At 34.4% G+C, this 12,505-nt stretch overlaps 1 protein-coding gene across 5 annotated transcripts in view; it reads left to right on the top strand.

Moving 5' to 3' along the window:
* The window catches only part of LOC117177516 (solute carrier family 2, facilitated glucose transporter member 4-like), a 113,932-nt gene that overhangs the window by 51,574 nt on the left and 49,853 nt on the right, over nt 1–12,505 (top strand). The window contains exon 1 of one of the 5 annotated variants that reach the window (XM_033368274.1): nt 8,230–8,323. The exons of the other annotated variants lie outside the window; for them this stretch is intronic. The gene's annotated coding sequence lies outside the window, so the exon portion shown is untranslated. Of the gene's footprint in view, nt 1–8,229; nt 8,324–12,505 lie in introns of those variants that run through there. 5 annotated transcript variants of the gene reach the window in all.

A 12,505-nucleotide genomic window follows, 5' to 3' on the forward strand; every position in this document is an offset into this window, starting at 1 on the left:
CTACCCCTGCAGGCATTGGGGTTGAAAATTCAACCCCCCCTCACTTGGGGAGGGTTGGTAATCCTGGTCTATAAGTTTGTGGATTAACTACTGTTGGGTAGTTGAACATTTTCCCAGAATTTAGAGACAATCGAAAAACATGACTTTTTGAGTTGGGGCAGTTGAGGAATAATGCCCCATATGCTGTACCCAGAATAACTCTGTTGTGAAGACATTCAAGAATTAGTGTTCCGCGAAGAACTCTGCGATGTGAGATTTAGAGTCGTGGAACAGAAGGCTTAAAGTGCATGCTTTTGTTCGTGTGCATAACCTTTTGTGTTCCGATTACAAGGGATATGAGCTCGTCCTTCGTCCATGAAACCACTCTAAATGAATAGAGTAATACAGGGAAGACCAAATCTGCCGGATTAGACGATTTTATCTGCTTCAGAGAGTATCCTTCATAGATGTCGCGTCCTGAATGCGGTTCTGTGGCACACCCAGGTATGTATAGGTCTCTCTAGCGCGAAGCTGTTGTATAGCGCTTCTGACGGCGAGCTCAGGGTTATCGGAGATGCCTTAAGATTTCCTAGCTCCAAATAAACCTTGGCTTATTTTTCTAACCCAAAATGCGTTCCAATCTCTTTAGAGCATTCCTTGACAGTCCCTAGAGCTATGTTTAGTCCCTATTTACTTTTAGCATAGGCCTTAAAGAGTATCCATGTAAAATACATGAGTGACCTTATGCTTTCGATTTTCAACTTTGCCGTAAAAGTACCCATTGGAATAGTGAAGTGCGAGAGACAGTGGCAATAATGTGAGGCAAACGAGGAGTGGTTTCATGGTGGCGCCCTGAAACACACCTCTCTTAAAAGCGACGTTATAAGTTGTCACGCGATCTTTTCCAGATGAGATAGTAAATATGGTTTTCCAAAGCGGCATTAATATCTTTATGCAGCTCATGATGTGCAGATAAATCTTTAAACTTTCAAACAGACATATGATAAGACTATGGCAGATTGAATCGAAGGTTTTCCGGTAATCAATCCAGGCTATCGTTAGGTAGAGTTGTTAGGATGCGGCGTTTTTGCAGGCACAACTATCGATAAGCATGTTCTTCTGACATCCTGCTAGGCTTTTCTTTTAGCCGCGTTGTTCGTGCATTTCTTGACACATAGGTCCGATTGTCCGAACAATCGTATCATGTAGGATAGTTGTGAAGATCTTGTAAAGTGTTTTCAGAAAAGTGATTGGCCTGTAAATCTTCGTGTCAGCTAAATTGCCCATCTTTGATAACAGTACTGTGCATACTTTTACCAACCATTTCGAAATGGGCTATTCCGATTTTAGATAGGAATTAAACATGCGGGCCAGGTGCTGGTAGGTTGAAGGAAACTTCTTCCGCCAGACAGTATTGATATCATCTGTTCCCGCAGCTTCATTTTTCTTAATACTTTTTTCACCTCCTGGGTACGGATGGGTAGGCGTTCTTCCCCATCTCTCATGAAGGCACTGCACAGCTGCTTGAAGCTATTTATGTTTTTTGAGTCTTCTTTCAGTTGATTCTAGCGTAGACTACTCTCCAAAATGCTTTGACTTCCACTGAACCCGCCTCTCCCTCCGTTTTAGCCCTTTCCTAGCGCCAGATTGTACCCGTCTTCTGTCAACAATATGCTGCCTGATGGTCAGATTCTTAAGATGGGTAGTGTCAGATTCTTACTGGCTAAACCCCCCCCCCCCTTCGCTTATAGACACCAGTTACGCCGTACATCGGCTTTCAGCTAATTTCTTGCCTGCTTGGCATTATTTACTCTCCTTTTTTACGCCAATCAGGATGCACGCATCGTCATCAGTAGTACAGTGGTGGCAGTTCGCGGGTGAACTGTCAAACCTTGTCGGTGAAACAGGGTTGTTTCGCACTTCTAGATAAAATAATTTGTTGATATATAATTGTAGTCTAAACACAAGGTGGGATATACATTTTTGTCTGTTGAGTCTTTCAACAGAAAAAAATTATTAAAAATTGAAGGCGGTAAAACACTTATTTAAGTTAGTGTCACGTGGATGTCACGTGACTCAGAGGTTCTCATAATTATCAATGTGACGTGGACATTATAGTCTTTGTTAGGAACTTTGTATTCCGAGCAAATGACAGCTTTCACTTTGCAAATATTCGCTTCTGGGTTAAATTGAACAAAACCTACTGCCGCCTCTCCGTAATTTTCCCTTTCAGACATGCCAATTTAACCGAAATAAAATTTGTACAAAAAAGTACTTTCATTCTTGACAATAACAAGTAATTCTATATAAAAGTAACGAAATATAACCTATAATGTTATAAGTTATCAAGTGAAATCTTTTGAGAATACGTACGTACGAGCACGCGCGGATAAAACATTTTTATACATCAAATACAAAATTCAGGGATTCAGAAGTTTGATCAATTATGAAAAACTATAATTTTACGGTATTTAAAAAAAATATATCTATACATGCGCTTACCGGTTCGATTTCACTTTTCGTATTTCTGCACTTGCGAAGTCATAATTACTCTTAAAATACTTCGATGCCATAAATATATTTATTTTCGGTAGCTTTCCACTATTGGCTTTTACGAAATCCTCCATTGACATTTGTTTAAACAACAGTTTTACTTTCGACGTGTACATAACAAAAATAAAACCAATCGACACAGCGATAGAAAATTAATATTTCAACATTCGATTAAAAATAGTAAACAATACGTAAAAAATATGTTGTGGGCGCCTTTAAAATTAGAATTTCATAAAGTAGAAGATCCATTTATTGTATAAGTGATGTCTGAATTTGGAAACAATCCAGATGTTACATGCCAGATGTTAAGTAGTAAATCGCACATTGAATGCGTGACACGTACTGTCATTCCCAGCCTATCTTTTTGGTGAGTTGATACATTCGTCTTTTCGTCTTATGGTAAGCCGTTGGTTTTGTTTTCCGGTTTATATCTGCTAAAGTTATCGCTGCACTATACACGCCACAATTGATAATCCAGAAGTCGGACTCTTCGGAAAAATCTCCGCGAAGCTCATCATCAATTTCAGCCAGATTTTTAGGCTTAAGATAAACCTGAATGCTGATGTTCTGGCTGCGGTTGAGTAGATTCTCTGTTTATATAACCCCCTTCTCTAGAGTTCCTCGACAGGGTTTTGCATTCATCTATGCAAAAAGTGCACCACAGATCATGCAGTCGCGCCATGTAACCTTTTCGTTCAAGGGCCATACTGGTATCATAGCACTCTGGCAGTTCGTCCCTGAGTTGGTCCTTCCACTCAAAACTATTGATATTTTGCCAATACATAACATCGACTACATATTGATTGGCTCCCCCAACTCCAGGGTAGTCGGCATTGTTGTCCGACCTTTTGACGGGAGCCCTGCGCGTTCGATTGTTTTGAACTGCACTTACGCAAAGTTGGTGTTCGTCCAACCTTGTTGATCGCCGCATGCAAGGATAAGATTACATACTCTGAGATGTCGCCCGATATCCCACAGTCACCGTTCGAGACACACCACCCAGGTGCAATTCAGCCTTGGACAGTTGTAAGCGACTGCTTATTAATTACTGAAACCAGATTCTATAGAAATCCTTAGTACAGGAACATTCTATCCGCAACCCAAGGACTTACTCTTATCAGGGAATAAGGACAATTATCAGCAGATAAGGACTTGCACTTAATCTTATTATCGATTTGCGTCTCAAAAGTTACAATTGACGACCACTGAAGGCGGAAAAGCACACGTATGACTGGTCATTGAAAAAATGTTGGTCAAACTCCTACCCCTTTTCAACATCTCATGGGGTCGGGAAGGCCCCCTTTGACTAGCCACAGAAATAATGTTGCTCAAACCCCTACCCCTTTCTAACGTCTGTTAGGGACGGAAGGGCTCCCTTGTGACTGGTTACATAAATAATCAGTTTTTAACTTAAAAATTAGATTTTCAGGTATTTGAACGATTATATACGTAATTCCCTTTTATTTCGTGTTTCGCTTTTCTAGAAAATAGCCGGCAAACCGTTTCGTTGCCGGCGCCGGCAGTGTAGACTCCACCTACAAAAAATCTTGAACATCTCTTAATATTATATTACTTATAACCCCTCAATATGACCGTATTGCTTGGAAATATAAAATTATTAGGGAATTTTTATTTACCTGTGAAAACCTGGAAATGTCAGGACATTTTATTAAAGTTAGGGAATTTTTTCAAGAGCGTGCTTCAAGTTTTTCAGACTAGTAATTAAACATTGAATGTTTATAGTAACATCAAGTAACAGGGTCATTAGCGACTGTACTGTAGGATTAATTATAAAATGTAGGGTATCTGTGGGGTAGTTTGCCAAGGGACAGAAGCGAATCTTTCTGAAAACACATCCAGCCTCGCTTTCTCTGCTTTGGGAATCGAACCCGTGCCATCGTGGCTGCCAAGGCTGCAGTGTTGGAACATGAGACAAGCATGATACCGCCTGAGCCACGATGACTCCCTCAGAATAGTAATATAAAAGTAAATATTTATGTTTTTCGTTTGTAAAAGTAGCTTTATATTACGGGTTTTTACTGCGTAAAATTGGTATGGGACTGCACACACCCGTGCAGAAATCTCGGTCTGGCCCCGATCGGGGCCAGACCAGTCCAGGTCGGGTCCCGATCGGGAATCCTGGTCGGGGCCAGGCCGCGCATGAAACACACGCCCAGATCGGGGTCAGGTCAGGACACCCGATTGGGAAACTCGATCGGTACACGATGAGTCTCATTATAATCCATTCATGAATTTCACAAATGGAGTTTTAATATAAGTAAACACGAAACTATCGAATAGTCCTCTCCTTTCGAAGGCCACCTTAATATTTTGAATTTCCAATCAAGTTCTTTTAAGTTAAAATTAACGTACTACAGGCACGAAAAGAAAAGGTTTCAGAATACAAAATTGAATTATACTTCTGAACATCGTAAAATTATTGTGGATGGTATAAGTTTCGAGGAAAGGGTTTGTTTTGTATGAAAAAAATGGATGATAACCAGAAATATTTTAAGCAACAATTTTAATTTCTTGAAAAAATGTTGCCTATACAACTTTTTAACAAATTAGAAAAATTTTTTTCGCAAAAAGATTCCCTGCAACTTGACATTTTCGAATGCTTCCAAAGAAAATCATCGGGAAATACGCTATGATTTACAATCTATTAACATTTTATTGCATTTATTAATATGCATTTAATTAGATTTTATTATTATTAATTCATTTCGACCTAATGGACATTTTTATAACCTGAAATTGCATTGTTTATAATAAAATAGATAAAAACTTCGTTTATCATTTTAAACTTCGCGCGAAACCAATTAGATGCCGAATGCGACGCATGCGCAGTTGAGTAACTAGTTCTTGCTGGAATGTTCTAAAAATTTGTCCTTAATGTATTTCTGTATTAAATTTATTATTAATACAGAATCAAAGTATCAGTAACATAATCGATTGTATTACATATTTTACTCTTATAATTTGAAAAACGTTACAACTTTGTGCATACTGCAATTCATTTCTTGTCAATAGATTTGATGATTCTAACTCTACAACAAATCGAAAAACCTTGAGTTCTTTAATAATAAATGAAAACAAAAGAACTTAATCAATTTCAGCATATAATAATATTTGACTCATTTGATGGTAAATATACTAATTTTACGTCAAACAGTTTAATTAATTATTAATTTATTTGCGGTTAGGTTTGAATGAGCCCGCAGAGTGTAATTACTTACTCTCATCTTCCTCGCACAGGTTTCGAGGTCTACTGACTGATGTTTGGTGCCTCTGAACACGTGGCTTACTCGCCTTATGCATTTATAAACATTGCTAGAATATTTTAAACGAGTATTATGTATACAAATTTCACTGCACTACCAGAAAAAAACAAGCAGCACTAGTTCTTGGAGCGCATGGAGATGGCGTTTCAGTAGGAAATCGGTCTGGCCCGGTTGGGCCCAGATATGAGCCACACGGTTCGACCGATCAGGGCCAGATCGGTATTACGTTTGAAATCGGGCGATTTCTGCACGGGTACCCAAGGCCAGCTCAGAATTGAGAGTTGATTGTATTCTATTTCGGACTACAATGTAATCTTTTTTAGTTGAGAACTCAGCTATTTGGTTGATATTTCATGTGCTTTGGTGAAAATTAGTCCTTTCAGGTGGAAAAATCAACAATTTTGAAAGTTCTTCTTTTTGCTTGATCATTCAACTGCTTGAAAAGTAAAGTAACTTATTACTGAATACTCACTGAAAAACACATTATTTATAATAGCATAATATAATATTAGTATATTTGTTAAAAACTCTTTTTTTTGTTTTTGAAAATTCATCATTTCAACCTTTAAAGGTCCCCGTGGGGTCGTTAGTGCCCTGACACTTTATATTGCAATTTACAAAGTTCGTTTTTCAGTTTTTTATTTTTTTTCAATGTCTAAAAATTAAAAAATCATTAAACAAGTAAAATTATTTTATAACAAGACACTTAAGGGAATGCCCAACAAAATTTTACGCAAAAATATTAAAAAGCTTCTACGCAATAAAAAGTTACAGCTGGGGTCATCTACGACCCCATGAGGACCTCAACGTTATACCAAAGTAAGGGGACATTAAGTGTTAAATGAAAATGCATCACCTTTTTTTAAATTTAACTATTCTGTTGAAGATCGGTGTATTTTTTAAATTAATTTTTTTATCTAAGCTATTGTTTGTTATAAATATATCTTTTTTAGTTAGAAATTCGTGTAATTTATTTTAGTTCATCATTTTAGTAGAACATCACTTTAGTCAAGATAAATCATTTTAGTTCAAAATAATTTTTTTTTAACTGAAAATTTAACTATTTAATCTTTGATCCAAAATTTATCTTTTTAGTTGAAAATACATTTATTTTATTGAAAATTCGTTTATTTTTTTTTTTAATTTATCTTTTATCTTGAAAAATGAACTATTTGTTGAAAATCCGTTTTTATTTTTGGTGTAAACTCAATTGTTTTTAAATTCAAAATTAACGATTGTAGTTTCGGTTAAAAATGTATCTACATATATTGTTGCAAATGCAAAGTTCTTACTTAAAATTGTAGAAATTTAAAACGTTTTTAATTGAATTCACAAACTGTCTCGTCCCGTAATTCGCGATGAGTAGTCCAATATTTGTCTAAAGCTTGGCTAGTTGTCCCGAATTTTCAGGATAAGTATTCCATCCCCTTTTCCAACTTCCCTAATTTTTTGTGATGACTAAAGATATTCTTGAATTTAATATAGCACCCACATTATTTTTGCTTAAAGTAATATATTGCTCTATTTTCGTGAAAAATCTTATTTCTCATGTTGTTAAAAAAAAATCAAAATTTATTTAAATTATTATTCAAATGGACTTGATAAACAAATTCAATAAATTATTAATTATTATTCAGTATCATTTAATTATTTATTCGATGGCGATACTATATTCAAGAATATCTTGTAATGTAATTTTTCAAAGTTTTTCAAATTAAACGCATTAATTAAATCCCTAACAACTTGTATAGCATTAAGTAGTTAGATGTCTTTTAATAAACTCTTGACCTTTTATTGTATTCCGAAACGAACTTTTAAAAAATTCTAAATACTTTATTCGCTCCGTACTAGGAAAGATTATACCTGGAAAAGCCTGAAATTGTTAGGGAATTTTTTTACAGGGTCTGAATAGATACCCTGGTAAACCAAAGCCTTTTTATATTCAGTTTATCTCTTTCACGAAACGTTCTCTTATCATGACATATCCTGTTTTCTGTAAAGGGCCAGAAAGGCGCGGGGTGAAATACGTAGGCGGTAGATATAAATTGCTATTGATTTGTTGCACTGAATACTATCACGAGGCGCAAACTCCAGCTATACGAACATATCAATGTTTTTCCATATATTTGAATTAAATCTCACAAATTTTCCTGAATTTTTAAATTTTACCTTAAATTGCATCACATTTAGAGTTCATCTCTGAAACATTTGCACCACATTGGTTGACGCAAGTCCATACCGGGGTTTGAGTAAACTTTTCTTGCGTCTGCGCCCTCAGATCGCGAAAATACGTAGTAGGTACTAAAGTCTATCGGGGTTGCATGAGCACAGGATCGAAACAAACCTCAGAGCGTACCGAATCTCTATACCACAATCTTACTACGGAGTAAATTTTTTTTTTCGAAAAACGTGTCAAAAATACATTAAAATAGCAAGTTTCGAGAGGAAAGTGTTGTTGATCTTCAACGAGATCTTCAGGAATACTCAATTGTTGAACCTATTATTAGGTTTGTGGACCTGTCAAAGTTTTTTGTCAAAATAAAATCGGAAAAGTGAAACTGGTGCAAATAAGGCAAGGCGTATTTTGATTTCTTGCAAATTAGTGAGCGAGGTGTTGACTTAATTTTGACTTAATTTTTGCAAGAGTTAAGTAAGTTTGCAATAAGATTATTCAAAAATCCAAACTTGTAAACCTTGAATGGCAGTGAAACGGTGCCGAATCTGATCGATCGCAATTTTAACGATAAATGTAATATTTGCTTAAATATATTTCTAATGTTCCGATTAATAGTATAATTATTGATAATTTCTTTGAAGAATATCCAATCTCATATTTCTAAATCTAATAAATATTTTGTGAACATCAGGTTGAATTTTCTTTAAGTTACATCTGTGTTTTGATTCCATTTTATTAGTTCAGTCTTTATTATTATGGAAATGTAGTTAAATTTTTGATCTAAAAATATCAAATGATAATTCACAGCTGATCAGGCAGAATCCGTTGCAATTACTTTCCTCTCGACTTTCCCTCTGTACTTCATGCATTCCTAAATCCTTAGATACCAATTAGAGTTTTAATCCAACTTGGGATCCGGTTGATAATTTGGGATTTGCTATTTTTTATTCTAAATCCTTCTTTTGCTATTTAATTTATCTTTTTTAATTTGAAGTGGTTTTATTGCAATCTAAAAATAACCATTTCAGGTCATCCAAAAACCGTTCGAAGCAAATTAAAAACCTTTGATCCGCTTATGGCAATCAGCTAAAAAATATTCCTTTGTAATCCTATCGAGTGATTTGTTAACTGACCCCGTATTATGTTTGCTGTGTTGATACTCACGTGTGTACTCTCTGTATACATAAAAGCAACCCTAATAGGCGATTAAAATAATATTGGGTGTAATCAACCTACGCAAGGAGATTGTCAACTGTGACCTCTTTAAGTTTGAATATTCACACACCCTCAACTATAAAAACTTCAAGTCTTCAATATTCATCTTTATATTATCGGATTAGTCGCATTATAAAGTAATCCATTATAACATAATTGAAAGGACCAAAAAATCTGGAAAAATAACCAATTTTTTTTTAGTTCAAGTAAATAAACTTACACAATCATTTTTAAGTTTAGTTTATATCGCGTGTATGAAATAATGTAAGATTAACCAGGTTCGTTTTTCAATTCTTTAAAAAAAAAATTACATCATTGTAATTTTTTGGTCTCTACCTTTTTAATTGTTTAATTCGAATAATTAACAACTTTGTACCTTATGAAGGATTTAAAAATATAAGAATTTTAGTTTAAAACTTGATAAATTAGATAAATTTCAACACTAAAATAAACCCATCTAGATTTTAAATTATAATTAAGTTGAAATTAAAAAGTTTCAAATTTTAGTATTAAAAAGTAGACGTTGAACAATGTTATCTTTGAATTTTTAATCCTTCTTTATACATAGTAAACAATTTTAATTTTCAGAATTTTGAAACTAAATACTTTCGAATTCTGCAATTTTATTTAAAGTTGAAAGCCTTAGTAATTGCAATATTTTAAAGTATTTTGTAAGAACCCTTATTAAATGAATCATATTGCAAAATGAAGTTTTCAGCATTAAAAATTTTGAAATTTAAATTGCGAATAATTGCAGAGTTAAAAAGGAAAACCTCTTGTTATACTTGAATGATTATTTCGTTAATCGAAATAGAACATTTTAGATTAAAATTTCAAACCACTAGAGTGTTTGATATGTAGTTTAATTCTTCAGGAGTTCAAAATTGAACAATATTACAGACTATGTAAATGAAACATTAAAAACTCTGCGCTTTAATTTTTAATTTTTTATAATTGAGCAGTTTCCAACATAAGTGATGAACATCATTTTGACAAAGTTAAAAAATAAAAAATTTGGATTGAAAATTTATAAGTGAGACAATTTCTTTAAAAATCGTTTAATCTTGTACAGTTTTAATTTGAAAGTAGATATTTGTAAGGAAACCCCTCATGTGTTCCTACTACTTCCTGACTATTTTATTTAGAATTTGTACAATAATATTTCGGAATCAGACCAATTCCCTCATCAGAATGCCTATTCTAGAATATAAACTACATCACATGTAGGTGTATTACTCCTTCTAATATGAGCCCTGAAGATAATGTATGATCGGTTTTTATAATCTTCCTTTGTTACCTATATTATCTACATACAGTTGGTTTCGGCAAACATATGACAACCTTCATAGAACTCTTTTGATTAAAAAATTTCTATGAAATCCTTTATCTTATTGATAATATTGATATAAACTACACTGTGACGATATTAGGTTTTAGTATGTATTATTATAGATTATATACTTACTTATGCAATAACTGCGACATTATCGTTGACTTTGTACCCGTTTGAAATCTCGAAATTACTCTAAAGTTTACTCAAGATATATTCTCATCCTATTTCACAAGATATGATAACAAATGTCTAGGGTCTTACTGGAATCTGAAAAAATGTTGGATTTATTTTTCACTTAGACATATCTCAAACAAAGAGAAAAATTTAAGCCAGGAACATTGTGCCGCATTTTCAGAATATTGTAAAAATAAGTCTAGAACTTTTTTTATTTAACTGCCTTACAGTTTGTAATACCAAACTTATTGAATATTCAACTTATTATTGTTCTATGAATTATACCTGAGAAATGTATGCAAAAATAGCAGCTTTAAAAATAATTGCTAAAAAACGTAGAAACTTTTTTAAATTTAATTTTGATGTAAAATTATTTACATTTTGGCAATTATAATAATGAATTTTTCGTAAGGCCACAAGAATTTTTAAAGTAAATTACAGTGAAACTCGGAGATAGTCGCAGTTTTGGGGCTGACTATGAACCTGACCTAACTTAATGGAACCGCATATAGTCTAACTTCGAACGTAAACAGGCTTTGTCTTGTCACGCCTAAGCGATCACAGCACACTCCCGCAGCTCCTCACACCCATAGTCGTGGCGCGACGTCAATTCTCCAAATTACTATCACCGGGCGCGCTATGTCCGAGTTTGGCTGTATTTTATATTTCTTAAGATATTTTATTTTTCAATGCTATTGAGTCGGATTACACAGCCACACAAAAAAAAGTGTGCGGATCTGGTAACAAGACGCACGTATTCCTATGGATTTTGGGGCGCTGAATTCAAATTCGGTATTAAAAATCACCCATCACGTCATGGTTGAGCCATAACCTCAATAAATGACGAAAAATCATGCACTGATTCAAATAAATTTCAAAATAATGCCAGTGATGCAATTTTTCACTTCAAAAACATGTCGACAACTGTGAAGGATCAACCCTTGCCTGATATCAACTTATTTAACCTAACTTTATCCAACAGAACCTGACCTCACCTAACCTGAATTAACAGAAATTTATTGAACTACACGTAAAGTTAGGTCAGGTTAGGTTAGGCTAGGTTAGATTTATTTCTAGGTTGTTGTCTCGTTGGGTTTGCGGTACCGTTTCATTCAGCTTCGGCTTAACCTACATAGAGGTTTAACCTATCCTAACCTAACAAAACCTGACCTAACCTAACCTAGCCGAATGAAATTAAACCACACGTGTAGCTATGTAAGCGTACGGTTCTCAGTCTTAAATGTGTGCTATATTTAATAGGTTAACTCGATCTTAACCTACAAATGAATCTAACTGAACAGAACATAACGAAATTTTGCTTAACGCAACACAACTTAACTTAAGTATTCTCGTTGTAACACAATAAAATTCATTTCATTGTACTACAGGTGGTTAAAAATTTAGACTAACATTACTCATTTGAAGAAACTTAGAATTACAAGTAGAATTGACCCCATTTCAATTAACCTGACCTCTATGTAGGTTAAGCCGAAGCTGAATGAAATGGTATCGCAAACACAACGGGAAAACACAATGAGTTTAATTGTGTTACGTGAAGTTAAGTTAGGTTAGGTTAGATCAGGTTTTATTAGGTTAGTATAGGTTAAACCTCTATGTAGGTTAAGCCGAAGCTGAATGAAACGGTACCGCAAACACAACGGGACAACACAATCGGTTTAATTGTGTTTAGTGAGGTTAGGTTAGGCTAGGTTAGATTTATTTCTAGGTTAGGCTCGAGTTGACCCATTCGATGTAGCACACATTTGCTACTGGGAAAATATGCTTCCAGAG

The sequence above is a fragment of the Belonocnema kinseyi genome, chromosome 7, assembly GCF_010883055.1.
Source record: "Belonocnema kinseyi isolate 2016_QV_RU_SX_M_011 chromosome 7, B_treatae_v1, whole genome shotgun sequence".
Lineage (NCBI taxonomy): Eukaryota > Metazoa > Arthropoda > Insecta > Hymenoptera > Cynipidae > Belonocnema > Belonocnema kinseyi.